The sequence below is a fragment of the Camelus bactrianus genome, chromosome 10 (genome assembly GCF_048773025.1).
Source record: "Camelus bactrianus isolate YW-2024 breed Bactrian camel chromosome 10, ASM4877302v1, whole genome shotgun sequence".
Lineage (NCBI taxonomy): Eukaryota > Metazoa > Chordata > Mammalia > Artiodactyla > Camelidae > Camelus > Camelus bactrianus.
This window is the reverse complement of record NC_133548.1, coordinates 69155952-69171006: the sequence shown is the minus strand read 5'-3', so window position 1 is coordinate 69171006 and position 15055 is coordinate 69155952. Positions and strand designations below refer to the sequence as shown.

At 37.9% G+C, this 15055-nt stretch overlaps 1 pseudogene; it reads left to right on the top strand.

The window, feature by feature from the left end:
- Nucleotides 1-11285: 11285 nt before the first annotated feature.
- Nucleotides 11286-13609, top strand: LOC105083581 (small COPII coat GTPase SAR1B pseudogene; annotated as a pseudogene).
- Nucleotides 13610-15055: the final 1446 nt, after the last annotated feature.

Below are 15055 nucleotides of genomic sequence, written 5' to 3'. Positions count from 1 at the left end.
CCCCACCCCACCCGGCGAGGCCCGCACTCCTGCCAGCGGTTTGCATGTGCGCTGGTGCTTTCCTCTTAAGAGTTAGGGGAACTCCAGCGGTAATAACCACACACACTTCCCCTTAATCAGTGGCCTGGCAAACCCACTCGGGGATTTCCATGACCCTACAAGCGTGACTGTTTCTTCACCGGGGCGTAGCTGAGTGGCATTTACAGAAAGACCTTTGCTTTATTGTTTATGGGTCAGAGGAAATCTTGATAATCCGTGAGGGGAAGATGATCTTTGGTTAGCCTGACTGGAAAAGGTCCATCTCCCACGTATTTCAAAAAAAAAAAAATCCAAAACTTTGTGAAATCTTTGTGATAATTACTACATTTTGTTCTAATTGAGAAGGTAGAGCATGTATGTAAAAAAATCACGTGATTCTCCTTTTCAGGTTACTTTTAGTGTTTTAAGAGTTTGAGGTTACCATATCAGTTTCCTATAGTGCAAAAAATTTTGGGTTGGTTGTTCTTATAACTAGGGTGGAGTTGGCTATAAAACGAATTCCTCCTTTTAGCCTTCTGTCTCACAGAGATGTCTAAGTGACGATGACAGTCATGGAAATGTGAAGTCTGAGTCCAACTGCACTGCCGTACTTTCCTCAACATTCCCTGTCTAAACAGCAAATTTGAGCACATTTATCTAAAGACAGTAACAGGGTGACAGATGGATTGAGAGAGCTCATCTGATTTTCCTGTCTTCCAGTAGTTCAGGATACTGGGCACCAAAGACAGAACCCATAGTATTACTCAGGACTTCATCATCCTGTGGAACAAGAAGGCAGTGCATTCACAATGTGCTGGATGGGGCGGGTCAAGCTGCCCACAGCAATCAGAATTCCAGTTAGAATGATGTCAAAAAAGATTAAGTTAACCTATCTTGTGGAGATTTCAATCCATCTTTGAGCCTGCTTAGTTCAAAACTTCATAAGCCATTTTCAACTCACCTTTGAGACTGTCAACTGAAATACTTGCACAACCTAAAAGTTGAGAGAGATGTTTTAGTCAGTGGACATTTCTGAGGACCTGAACCCCTCTAGTCCAGGATGACAGCCTCTCAGATCATGCAAAGGGACAGCTCAGAAGAGGTAAGGGAGGAGCCAGGATTTATAGAGTTTTTACAACAAAGACCAGGTAGTCGGAACATCAAAAGATGTTAATTAAAGAAAACCAGATAGTTCAAGCAAAGGAATTTAGTGCTTTTCTATGTATGGGAAGGCGTAAAGGTCTCGGCTTATTGTAATCTTTCCTTTGATGTGCACTTAGCTACCTAGGGCCAGTGTCCTGTTTTTCCATATCCTGAGTCCCCTGGGTGGGGGTGGGGGGGACACTGTTGGGGGCGGCTGCGGAAGCTAGGCTGCCTGCTTGTCTGCATCCTGAGTTGGCGGTAGCAGCTGATGACTTGATGGACACAGCATTCTTTGTTTAATGATATGGCTTGCAGTGCTTTTATTCAAAGGATGATAAAAAAACATTTTGTGGTCCTTAGATACTTTTGATCGTATACTCACTATATTCCTCCACACATTTTTAACTTAATATTAAAATGCAAAAGTTACTGTCATTGCCAAGGAACTAAAAAATGTACACATCGACGTAATAGAATAAAATAGATCAGCATTCTTTTAAATGTACTCGATGGACTGCAAATACCATAGCCATTTGACACCCTTCATCATGAATGCATCGGCTCTTCTTTAGTAACTGGAAATACCGTATCATTGCCTTTTGTCCTCGAATATTCTACTTCCCCCATGGAATTTTAATATATGTTTATAATGGGCATCTTTATGATCGCTCTGGCACATTTTCCTGAAACATGTGTGTACAAATTGAAATTTAGCGGGGAAGATGTACCTCAGTGGTAGAGCATGTGCTTAGCAGGCACGAGGTCCTGGGTTCAATCCCTAGTATCTCCATTAAAATAAATAAAAACCTAATTACCTCCCCCCCAAAATTAAAAAAGAAAAAGAAAAATGATGTACTTGGAAATATATTTTTTTCATTGAAATTTAAGGGTTTTTTCCTGTGATCATAAGGCTGTGTTAAAGAAAATGTTTCCCTTGATTGCATTTTCATTTATATTTATTACTTTCAGTACTTATTCCACAATTGGTCAGAACAATATCAATACAAATGTTGATAATTAGTAAAGATAACAAGTAAAATTCTATTATAAATACAATCTTTATGGGGTTGCAGTATATATTTGAACAATTTGTTCAAGTGTATGCTCATGAATATTACCTATTTCTAGAATATTATAGGTTCAGCATAGATTCTGTTCCCCCCTTTTTTTTTTCATTTCTAAAGATTATAAGTGTTGAAAAATCTTTTCCACATAAATAAGTAGACAGGCCCAGAAGAAATATTATTGTATCAATTTTTCACAACTGTTTTATAGCCCTCAAATTAGTGATCCTTTAATCCTAAAATATAGTTGGTGATGAGTAGACAATTCAATTTTGTAGAAATCAGTGACTTGGAAAACCACAGGACTTTTGCCCAGATAGGGTTGCCGGAGTTAGCAATTAAAATACAAGACCCCTAGTTAAATTTAAATTGGACATAAACAACAAATACTTTTTTAGTATAAATGTGTTCCATGCAATACATTATTCATTGAATACATTAATCATTGGTTAGCTGGAATTCAAATTTAACTGGGTGACCTATATTTTATCTGATAACTCTAGACTCAGATATTATAGTTATTTATGTTCTCAACACTAATACCAGTTATTTCTAATCCTCCAGGAAGATTTTATACCCAGGGGCAATACTATACAATTTTAAAACCCAAAATGGGTGAGAGGTGGGCCTGCCTTTTTTAAGAAGAGAGAATCATTGTGCAAAGGTTGGTGAGAAGACAGAACAACCGTGACCGCTCTTGTTTTCAGGCAGATCCATTTTAGGAAAAACTACATGTGGAAATTGAGTATTAGCTTGTTAATTCCCTTAAAGCTATTAGAGTTCCCACTTACCCATGGCTAAATCTTTGTAAAGACTTGGCAAACTTGTCCAAGGGAACATTTAATCCAAAATAAAGAGCATGGCCTAAGAAATCCTGACCTGACTAGGATTCCCACATTCTTCAAACTAGTGGTAAGAGGCTGGAATCAGACCTGTCAGGGCCTGGAGTGGATCAATATGTCTCCTTTGCAAAATTTTGCACAATTTTAATTATTGATTTTTTTTTAAATTTTGGTGATAGGGGAGGTGATTAGGTTTATTTAATTTTGGAGGCGGTACTGGGAATTGAACCCAGGACTTTGTGTATACAAAGCATGCTCTCTACCACTTGAACTATACACCTTCCCCTACTTACTGATTTTTTAAAAGTAATTGTTTTCCTGTAACAATTCTAAGTTGCATATGATCAAGGACAGTATACATTTTGTTCACTACCTTATTCTAGCACTAGTATCTACAAACAGAAGGTGCTCAAAATATGACTGACAAAAATGGAATCAGTCTGTCTGCTTGGGCGTTCTCTATGCCAAACCTGCACTCAAAATTTTAATAGTGTAACATACCTTACATTTTTCCTCTAACTCTTTGACTATCCCAAATATTTTATGCAAAATCTCCCTTTTTCCTTCCAGCATCCAACTTTCCTTAAATATATTTTCTCCCCAAATACTCTTTAGAGATAGGGCTAAGCAAGGAAATTTTTGAGGAAAGTGACAAGGCAGACACAGATGGCACTAATCTCTCAAGTTTGCCAGTTTTCTGCTGCTTTCAATGTGCAAGCAAGTGTGAGAAGTGTGTAAAACTGTTTTCTACCCCATCCCTGGATTGGAACTTAAGTAACTCTTAACAGTGGTGTGTTCTCAATATCCTGGTACTAAAAAATCAACTTTATAGTACTTTTTCCCTTGAGGGTAATCATTATAAAAAATATTCTTTCTCTGGAAGGAATTTCACCTAATAATCATGCTGTAAGAAGTTCAGTTCCAGCTTAATGCTATTTCACTGTAAGTTTTTACAGTTTTCATTAAAGAAATAAGTAAAGAGTATCCCCAGGAATCTAGAATTGAAAGTAAAAGTGAAACCTAACAAAGGGAACATGCCATTCTATTCCCAAAGTAAATATGGAGAGTCATTGTAAATTCTGGGGATTTCTAAGACTGTTGACAACTTCATATCTTTCAAATAAAATACAATTAGATCAGCCTTGAACACGTGCCAGTAAGGAAATAAACAAGGAAATAGCTTTTAATGTAGACAGACCTGTTCTCAGTGTGATGAAATTTGCCCTTACTTTTGATTTCTTTGTCCTGGCAGTACTTTAATGGCATATAATTTACGTAGTCCAAAATAGACCCACCTTGAGTGTAGTTTACGAATTTTAACAAATGTTAAAATTATACTTGGATGGCCAGCAACCAGGTCAAGATCAAGAACATTTTCCAACACTCCAGAAAATTCCTTCATGCCTTTTTTCCAGTCAATACCCACCTAGATCCCTCATCCTCCTGCCTCAACCACTGTTCTCATTTCTATCACCATAAATCTGGTTGTTCTGAACTTCATATAAATGCAATTTTACTCATAAAGCTTCTTTCATTGAACATATATTTAATTTCATCCACATTGTAGCATACATCAGTAGTTTGTTCTTTTTATTGCCAAGTAGTATTCCACTGGCTGAATACACCATAGTTTGTTTATTCATTCTCCTGATGATAAACATTTGCGTTATTTCCTGGTTTGATCCCTTATGAAGACTGAACCTATGAATATTTCAGTTCAAGTCTTTCTGTGAATCTATGGATTCATTTCTGTTGCATAAATATCTGAACATGGGCTTGCCATTGGAGGTGTATATTTATTATTATTATTTTTAGAAACTACCAAAAACTTTTACAAAGTGCTTGCACCATTTAACACGCTCACTGGCAAAATATTAGAATTCTAGTTGCTGAACATCCTTCCTAAGACTTACTACTATCAACCTTTTAAATTTGACCTCTTCTTTTGAGTATGTAGTGGTATCTCATTACACTTTTAATTTTTAATTCCCTGATAATTACTGATGTTGAATCTATTTTCATATGCTTTTTGATGACTTTAGACATCATCTTTTGTAAAGTGTCTGCTCAAATCCCCTGTCTACCTTTAAATTGAATCAACTGACTTTTTATTATTGATTTAAAGGAGTTCTTTATATATTCTGGATATGAGTCCTTTGATATGTGCATCGTGCATATTTGCTCCAAGCTGGTGACTTGCCTGTTGCCTTTATTAACAGTTTCTTTTAATGAGGATAGACTATTTTAATTCTGATGAAGTCTCAATTTATGTATAGTGCATTTTACATCCCATTTAAGAAATCTTTACCTACCCCAAGATCATAAAGATTTTCTTCTGTGTTTCCTTTTAGAAGCTTTGTGATATTAGCTTTTATACTTAGGAGTATAATTTATCTCAAATTAACTTTAACATATGGTTTGAGTTGGTGGTCTTTTTTTTTTTTTTTTTCCTCTCAGTGTGTTCCAACACAATTTATTGAAAAGATCCTCTCCCTCGTTGAATTGCTTTAGTGTCTTTGTCAAAAATCAATTGAACTTACATGTGGAGGTTTCTTTCTGGACTCTATTCTGTTCTATTAATCTGTCTATCCTTACGTCAGTAATATACATATTGATCCCTGGAGCTTTATATAAGCGCTGATATCAGATAGCATAAGTCCTCTAATTTGTTCTCCTTCAAAATTGTCTTGGCTGTTTTCATATAACTTTGAGAATTATCATGTGAATATCTTTTTTTTTTTAAGTTTTTAAATTCCTGGCAATTTGATTAGCGTTACATTTAACCTACAGGTCAACATGAGACGTACTGACGTTTCCATGTTATTGAGTCTTTTAATCCGTGAGCACGGTATATCCCGCCACCTCGTCTTCTTTTTGTTCAGTTTTTAGTACAAAGCTCCTTCTCATCTTTCGTCAAGTTTATTCCTAAGTATTTTATGTCTTGAAGCTATTTTAAATACTGTTTTTTTAATTTAGATTTTCAACTGTTAATAGTATTTTTAAATTCCATGTTGTTTGTTGTCAGTATGTAGAAATGAAACTGATTTTTGTATCAGGATCTACCCTGCTAAATTCACTCATTCTAGGCATTTTTTAGATTCTTTTTTTTTTTTTTTTTTTGGCAAACTATCATGTCATTGGTAGGTAAAAACTATGATATTTCTTCCTTTCCTATTTTTAATCCCTTTTAGTTTTTCCTTGCTTTATTATTCAAATCGGGACCTCTGGCACAACGGTGAACAGGCTTGATTAGAGTCAACTTCCTTGCCTTATTCCTGACCTGAGCGAAAAAGTGATGTCAACCATAGATTCCTCACAGATATTCTTTATCAGATTGAGGACGTTTCTTTCTAGTCTTAGTTTACTAAGAGTTTTTTTAGTCATAAATGGGAGCTGTATCTATAGAGATGACCATGTAGTTCTTCTTTATTCTATTAATATGGAGAGTCACATAAATTTATAAGCATTAAATCAATCTTGCATTTCTAAGATAAACTCCACTTGATTATGATATAATATCCTCATTATATATTCCTGGATTTAACTTCATAGTATTTTTTGGAAAAGAAGAGCAGTAAGGGGAAAAAATAGAGATAAGATAGTCAAGATACCAAGAGAACATAAGATATCACTAGAACAAAATATATAAATTTGCAAAGAAGGTAAGAACTAATTGAAAGTCAACAATTTATTTTAAATGTTATTACTGTGCAGTTGAATGAAGAGAAACACGTGATAAAATTACTTACTACATTTGATCCCATGAGGTAAGTATTACTTCCCAGCAGAATTTTAGAGCCATGGCAGCTATGGCCGTGGCCCCAGGCCCACATCAGCCAAGGGTAATGCTCTGGGGTAAGTCACAGATAAAAGCAGTTAGCAGCTCCCACATTTGGGGCCAATATCACTGAAAGCTGAAAAACACTAGGTGACTGCCCTAAGATCTGCATAATTATTACAGGAGCCAAACCAGCTGAATACATGATTTCTCTGAAAATGTTGGGACTGACAGTCCCCTATGGTAGCTAGGGAACAGCACTCTCAGACGTGTGGAAACTTGTTCGGAGCAAAAACAAACAAAAACCAGGCTAAGACTAGAGGAGGCTGCAGGAGGGAGGTAACATGCAAAGAGCTGTATGTATACAGGAAGACTAGTTGCCCTATTCTCAAAGCTTTCCAGCCCTCCACTGCCGACTCCATGCCTGTGTGGAGTACATCCCTAAAGCCCACAAGCTTCAAAAGCTGAAGTGGTCAATTCCAGATGCCTACCTTCTTCAGTCTACCATTTTCCCCAGTGACAAAGCATAGGAAGAGGACCACAGGGAAACTCTTAGGGCCAAGCGGACTCTCTGTTGTGTGAAGAAAGGGTGTAGGATCATAGCCCCTCTCTCAAGGGCGCTGGGGCAAGTTAGGAAAGGCACATCTGGCATTTAAGGAGGTTTGTGTACCCTAGTCCTGGGCAAATGCAAAATATGCATTTAATAGGCCTTTCTAAATTGGCAGCAGTGGAAACGAGAGAGTTCTTGTTGAATTGGTCTTGCAACTTCTGAATTAAATGGGGGTAAAATGTTCTCCAAAGAAAAGGCTCTAATCTCTCTGGAAAATTGGACGCAGTGCTTGGCTTGACCAGGCAGGAGCTTCCGGATGCACACTGCTTTAGGTGTTTGAAGGCAGCAGAAGCAGAGTTCCCAGGAGGCCCTGCAGTGGCCGTGGTGCAACTCTGGAGCCAGAGGATCTGGCTTTGGGCCCCGCTTTCCCCTTCCCAGCAGCGCGACTGCAGCAGACACTGCTGGTGCTCAGCCCAGATCCTCTTTACCTCCGGGTGGTTCGGAGCTGCTAACAGCTTGTACCTGTGACCTTCTCTAGAGCACTGGCCTGAGTCTGAGACCACTGCCACAGCCGCCACCATGCCCCCCCTGCTGTTCCAACTGTGGGCCAGGCCAGGCCCTTCCTTGTTCAGCTCGACCCCCCCCCACCGCCATACCCTGTTGCCAAAGTTCCTACAGACTTTCCTGAAGAGTAGTGGGTACAGTCGCAGGAGATTTTGTTTTCCTGAATCCCTGTGCTAGCCCATGCTTCCAGAAAGCCTAACACCATAATGCCTAGAGCAGGTCACCCCCTGTGCACCAGTCTGAACCTCAGCTGCAAAACTGGAATAATAATGGTTCACACCTTTTAAGGGTGTCGTGAAGATTAGACGATTTGATACTTACGAGGTACGACAAAAAGTTTCTGACACACAGAGTCAGTAAGTTTAGCTTTTTAAAGCCATCTTTAAAAATTGAAGTACAGTTAATTTACAATGTTGTGTTAGTTTCAGGTGTACAGCAAAGTGATTCAATTTTTTATATATATATGTATATATAATATTTCAGATTCTTTTCCATTATAGTTATTGATTATAGCTCCCTGTGCTATACAGTAGGAACTTGTTGTTTATCTGTTTTATATATAGTATCATTTATCTGTTAATCCCAAACTCCTAATTTATCCCTCCCCCCTCTTTCCCTTTTGGTAACAATAAATTCGTTTTCTATGTCTGTGAGTCTAATTCTGTTTTGTAAATAAGTTCATTTGTATCTTTTTTAGATTCCACATACAAGTGATATCATATGATGTTTGTCTTTCTCTGTCTGACTTACCTCACTCAGTATCATAATCCCTAGGTCCATCCATGTTGCTGGAAGTGGCATTATTTCATTCTTTTTTATGGCTGAGTAGTATTCCATTATATGTATATGTCACATCTTCTTTATGTGGCAATGATCAGTCCAATCAGCTGTTGATGGACATTAAGGTTGCTTTTATGTCTTCGTTATTGTAAACAATGCTGCTATGAACATTGGGGTACATGTGTCTTTTTGAATTAAAGTTCCCTCTGGATATATGCCCAGGAGTGGAATTGCTGGATCATATGGCAATCTTCATACTGTTCTCCACAGTGACTGCACTAAGTTACATTTTGACCAAGAGTGTAGAGGGTTCCCATTTCTCCACACCCTCTCCAACATTTATTACTTGTAGACTTCTAAATGATGGCCATTCTGACTGGTGTGAGGTGATACCTCATTGTAGTTTTGATTTGCATTTCTCTGATAATTAGCGATGTTGAGCATCTTGTCATGTGTCTGTTGGCCATTCGTCTTCTTTGGAGAAATGTCTATTTAGGTCTTCTGCCTATTTTGATTTGGTTTGTTTGTTTGTTTATATTGAGCTGTAGGACCTGTTTATATATTTTTGAAATTAATTCCTTGTTAGTAGCATTCTTTGCAAATATTTTCTCCCTTTCCATAGGTTATCTTTTTGTTTTGTTTATGGTTTCCTTTGCTGTGCAAAAGCTTTTAAGTTTAGTGATGTCTTATTTGTTTATTTTTGTTTTTATTTCCATTACTCTAGGAGACAGATTAAAAAAAATTGCTCTGATATGTGTCAAAGAGTGTTCTGCCTATGTTTTACTCTAAGAGTTATGGTATCTGGGCTTATAAGTAGGTCTTTAATCCATTTTGACTTGATTTTTGTATATATAGTTGAATAAATTATATATCTAGACCATGGAACACTGTACAGCTACTAAAAAAATAATAAACTGTATACTAGAAGAAAACTCAAATTCTCTCTGGAGGAATGCATCCTCAAATTGGGCCTCGCTAGATCCCCAGTGACTATGGACTTAGACATAGAAGTCACAAGACATTAGAGTCATCAAATATAAAAGTACATCCAATATGTTTAAAGAAATAAAAGAGGGAATTGAAAACATGGGTATGGGGCAAGAGATTATAAAAAACGAACAGCCAGATTTGTCAAAGAGCAACACAGAACTGCTGGAAGCTAAAACGTAATTATTGATAGTAAAACCTTAATGAAACAATCAAACTGATAATGAAGAAATAATTAGTGAACTGGATAAGCGACCTGTAGAAACTACTAGATTGCAGCACACAGAGAGACGAAGAAATGGAAAAATGAAAATACTGTTAGACGTGGAGGACACATCTTATATTTGTCGAATTCAAGATCCAGACAGAGATAAGAAAGGGACAGGAGGCTCCAATATAGACAGGCAGTGGCTAAGACTATTCCAGTAAGGCTGAAAGACACCAGCCTCAGAGCCAGTCATTTAAGGTGGCGGCTGCCTTATTAAGTCACAACCAAATGGGAATCACCAGTAACTCTTCAATAGCAGATTGTCTCTTTGACGTATTTGAAAAGTCATTTACAATCAGCAATAAAAACTTTGATTTCTCTAGAAGTACATTATGAAAATGAGAGTACATGTCAGATTTGGAGCTATTTTGCTAATCAAGTGAGTTTATGGAGGACATTCTGACATATTCTGCTCAGTTGTATCCTCTTAGCTGGTACTATGGGAAACCTTATAATAAATAAGAGACCATTCCTCTGGATGTTTGGCAAATATGTTGACAAAATGACTTTTAAGTGTTTAGAAGGTAATATTCATTTATGATTAATAAAGATCAGAAATCAGAAAATAAAGCAAATTCTTATTTCACTTCATAAAATTTCCTTTTAGTCTGCAGATCAAATTAGGAAAATACCATTTAATCTAATCTGTGGCAAAATGCATTGTTAAAGTAAAAATAAGAATTCTGACTCATGCACTGGACCTCTCCAAAATGGTCTGCAGAATTTTCTGCAATAATTGAATAGAACTGCCTGACTTTATGCTATCCTGTTTTTATACTTAACAGGAATTTGGAAAGGAAAAAGTATATACATTTGCTTTTTGGGTAGATTGAGAAACATTTTCTCTTAAAATGGAAACATTAGTTTCTACAAATTAAAAGCACAATATATTGACTCAGAAACTGGGAATAATTGGGGTGTCAGTTTTTATCAGTAAAGGAGTTTTGAAAATAGCCCTCATCTGATACGATTTAGGCGTGCTTCAACTTTGGGCAATTATTCCTGTTCTGAAGTGTGAAAAAATGCTGAACGTGGCTGAGTCAAACATCATAGTAAGTAATATTTACTACAACATAGTAAAAAGTCACAACATTCCAAGTAGTAAACCAAAAGTATTAAGACATCTTAGTTATGAGAATTCTAACTATTCAGATAGGAAACTCATGCTTTTAATGCATCCACAGTGAAAATTCTTAGGAATATTCTCAAATATAACTTCTTGACTCACCTTGCTAATAAATTTCATCTAAGACAGAGGAAGTGGTAAGCACTGGTCCCCTCTGTAACCAACATGGAAGAACTGGTCGAGGAAGTAAAAAACACCACGGACCTTGAGAGAAAGGAGCGAAGCTGCCTTTGCTGTGCCTGTTGCAGATTGCGCTCGCTGGCAAACAGACCCTCAGATGGAGATGGCGGGCAGGTGGGCTTCAGGGCAGCAGCGCTTGTGGAGATCACGCCCGGAAAGGAATGAAAGAAGCAATGCTGAGCAGAGGCTGGATTGAATCATAGTGAAGTTGCCACAGAGGTCAAGACAGGTCTCACAGGAAACTCTGAAACTGGGATGACACTTCAAAAATGCCTGCAGCTGCAGAGGCCAGACCTGTACTCCCACATTCATCAGTCAGGAGATGCAGAGAGCTGCCTGGGAAACCATGGTGTAGGCAGCTCCTTTTCAGATCCCTGCAGTTCCTCGGAGTCTCAGCTGAGCACCATCGGCAGCTAACACTCCCAGCAGCTGGGGTCGTGAATGGCTCAGAACTAAGGGCTGATCCGGAGAACACTACACACTCATTGCAGTGGCCAAGGACGAGGATGCTCGCTGCAGGCATACATCTACCCTCCTCTTTAGAAATGCACGTGTCAGGAAAGGTTAAAGGATCGGGGGAAACCGAAACAGCAGGAGATACGCAGCTAGCGGAAGCGATCGTTCATTCAACAGATGCTCAAAATGGGCGTACTCTTTGTTGATCTTTGTGCAAGACTCCGCAGAAACAATGAAGAATAATGACCGTCCCAGCTAGTGGTGTACTGAAGCTGGTTGCTACCTACTGGCCAGAGCCAATGAGCAGTATTTCTTCCAAACTCCCAGTAACGTCCAGTTGGGAGCCTGAAATGGGCCATAGTGAGAGTATTCGTACCAGCACAACACTGCGTCCTACTTTTGAGCTGACAATCCAACAGATCTGGAAAGGTGTAGAGTTGTCTACTCTGCCTCTGGTCCTTTGAAATAGCTGTGCATTCCCATATATGTATAAAAGTTGAGTTCCTTTCATTTTTTTCCCATGTTAATTACCTGGATAAACTTGAATAAATGCGAGTTTTTTTTTTCCAGTTAAAAAAAAAAGAAAAGAAAAGGTGAGTTCTTGATACTCCTACATTGTTCATAACAAGAGCCTTAGACTCACGCTGCTTGATAGAAATGTAATGTAAGCCATGTATGTAATTTAACATTTCCTAGTAGCCACATTTTTTTGAAAAGTAAAAAACAGTGAAATTGTCATACATTTTATTTAACTCAATATACCCAGAATATTAACATTTCAACATGTAATGAATATAAAAATATTTTGCTGTTTTTGGAATACATTTTCAATACCATGGGTGTTTTATACTTACAGCACATGTCAACTCAGATGCTAAATTTACATCAAAATACTTGAACTGTATTAGATTTTTTAAAATTCACAGTTGAGAAAGTTGAGTCACATACCCAGGTTGTTCCAAACAGCTTAAAAATTTTCAGATAGCTAAATTGAATATGAAAATTAATTAATTAATTTTCTTTCAATATTTCCATCCACACTGATAAAATTTGTCCATCTTGTCCAAGAAGAATTGATTTGACTCTGAAGCAAAAGCTTATCAACAGCTCTCACACTTTGTAGTTACGTCTCAGAGGGTGCAGGGCCGATGCCAAGCAAGGATCAATGTCCTGTCCACTTGTAGACTCCAAGATGTGTACTCATATTTGATTGGATTTACGATGGTTTCAACACAGCCCTACAGTTTTCAGAATGATGTAGGAAAACTGGCAAATTGGTCTTTCTTGGATTGGATAATGTGGGGAAAACACCACTGCTGTATGGGCTGAAAGATGACAGATTTGCACCACATGCCCCGACGTCTCATCCCACTTCAGAAGAACTAACCATTGCTGGCAGGACCTTTGCAACTTTTGATCTGGGTGAACGTATTCAAGCTTGAAGAGCACGGAAAAACCACCTTCCTGCTGTCAGTGGCATCATACTTCTGGTGGCTTGTGCCGATCAGAAAGGTTGTTAGAATCAGGAGAACTTGATTCACTAATGATGGAGGAAACCATCTCTAATGTGTCTATCCTGATTCTTGGGAATAAAGTCAGCAGGCCTGAAGCCAGTTAAGAGAGGTTACAAGAGATGTTTCGGTTGATATGGTCAGACAGCAGGAAAGGCAAGGTACCTCTGAAAGAACCGGATGCAGACCCTTTAAGTTTCCATGTGCAGAGTGCTCAGAAGATAAGGTTACCCAGCAGGTGTCCGATCACAGCAGAGTTCATTAACACCAACCAGAACCGGTTCCAGGTCTCACCATTTGGTCCTACTCAGAGATCTGATCTTTCAACTTGAATTCAGTTGACTTTTGTTGGTAGATTAGTCAGATTATTAATAGTATATCAACTTAATTTGAGTGAGAATTGAAAACTGATTCAGGTAAGTTTGATTATCACAATGTTAGCTTTACAATTTCATTAAAATAATTAGTTTTTAAAGTTTACAGTGTAATATGATCCCCAGCGAGCGTCATTTTTTTTAACATTTTTTATTGATTTATAATCATTTTACAATGTTGTGTCAAATTCCAGTGTTCAGCACAATTTTTCAGTTATTCATGGACATATACACACTCATTGTCACATTTTTTTCTCTGTGAGTTATCATAACATTTTGTGTATATTTCCCTGTGCTATACAGTGTAGTCTATTCTACAATTTTGAAATCCCAGTCTATCCCTTCCCACCCTCCACCCCCCTGGTAACCACAAGTCTGTATTCTCTGTCTGTGAGTCTATTTCTGTCCTTTATTTACGCTTTGTTTTTGTTTGTTTGTTTGTTTTTGTTTTTGTTTTTTAGATTCCATATATGAGCGATCTCATATGGTATTTTTCTTTCTCTTTCTGGCTTACTTCACTTAGAATGACATTCTCCAGGAGCATCCATGTTGCTGCAAATGGCATTATGTTGTCGGTTTTTATGGCTGAGTAGTATTCCATTGTATAAATATACCACGTCTTCTTTATCCAGTCACCTGTTGATGGACATTTAGGCTGTTTCCATGTTTTGGCTATTGTAAATAGTGCTGCTATGAACATTGGGGTGCAGGTGTCATCCTGAAGTAGATTTCCTTCTGGATACAAGCCCAGGAGTGGGATTCCTGGGTCATACGGTAAGTCTATTCCTAGTCTTTTGAGGAATCTCCACACTGTTTTCCATAGTGGCTGCACCAAACTGCATTCCCACCAGCAGTGTAGGAGGGTTCCCCTTTCTCCACATCCTCTCCAGCATTTGTCATTTGTGGATTTTTGAATCACGGCCATTCTGACTGGTGTGAGGTGATACCTCATTGTAGTTTTGATTTGCATTTCTCTGATAATTAGTGATATTGAGCATTTTTTCATGTGCTTTTTGATCATTTGTATGTCTTCCTTGGAGAATTGCTTGTTTAGGTCTTCTGCCCATTTTTGGATTGGGTTGTTTATTTTTTTCTTATTGAGTCGTATGAGCTGCTTATATATTCTGGAGATCAAGCCTTTGTTGGTTTCACTTGCAAAAATTTTCTCCCATTCCGTAGGTTGTCTTCTTGTTTTGCTTCTGGTTTCCTTTGCTGTGCAGAAGCTTGTAAGTTTCATTAGGTCCCATTTGTTTATTCTTGCTTTTGTTTCTTCTAGGAGAAAATTTTTGAGATGTATGTCAGATAATGTTTTGCCTATGTTTTCCTCTAGGAGGTTTATTGTGTCTTGTCTTATGTTTAAGTCTTTGATCCATTTTGAGTTGATTTTTGTGCGTGGTGTGACGGAGTGCCCTAG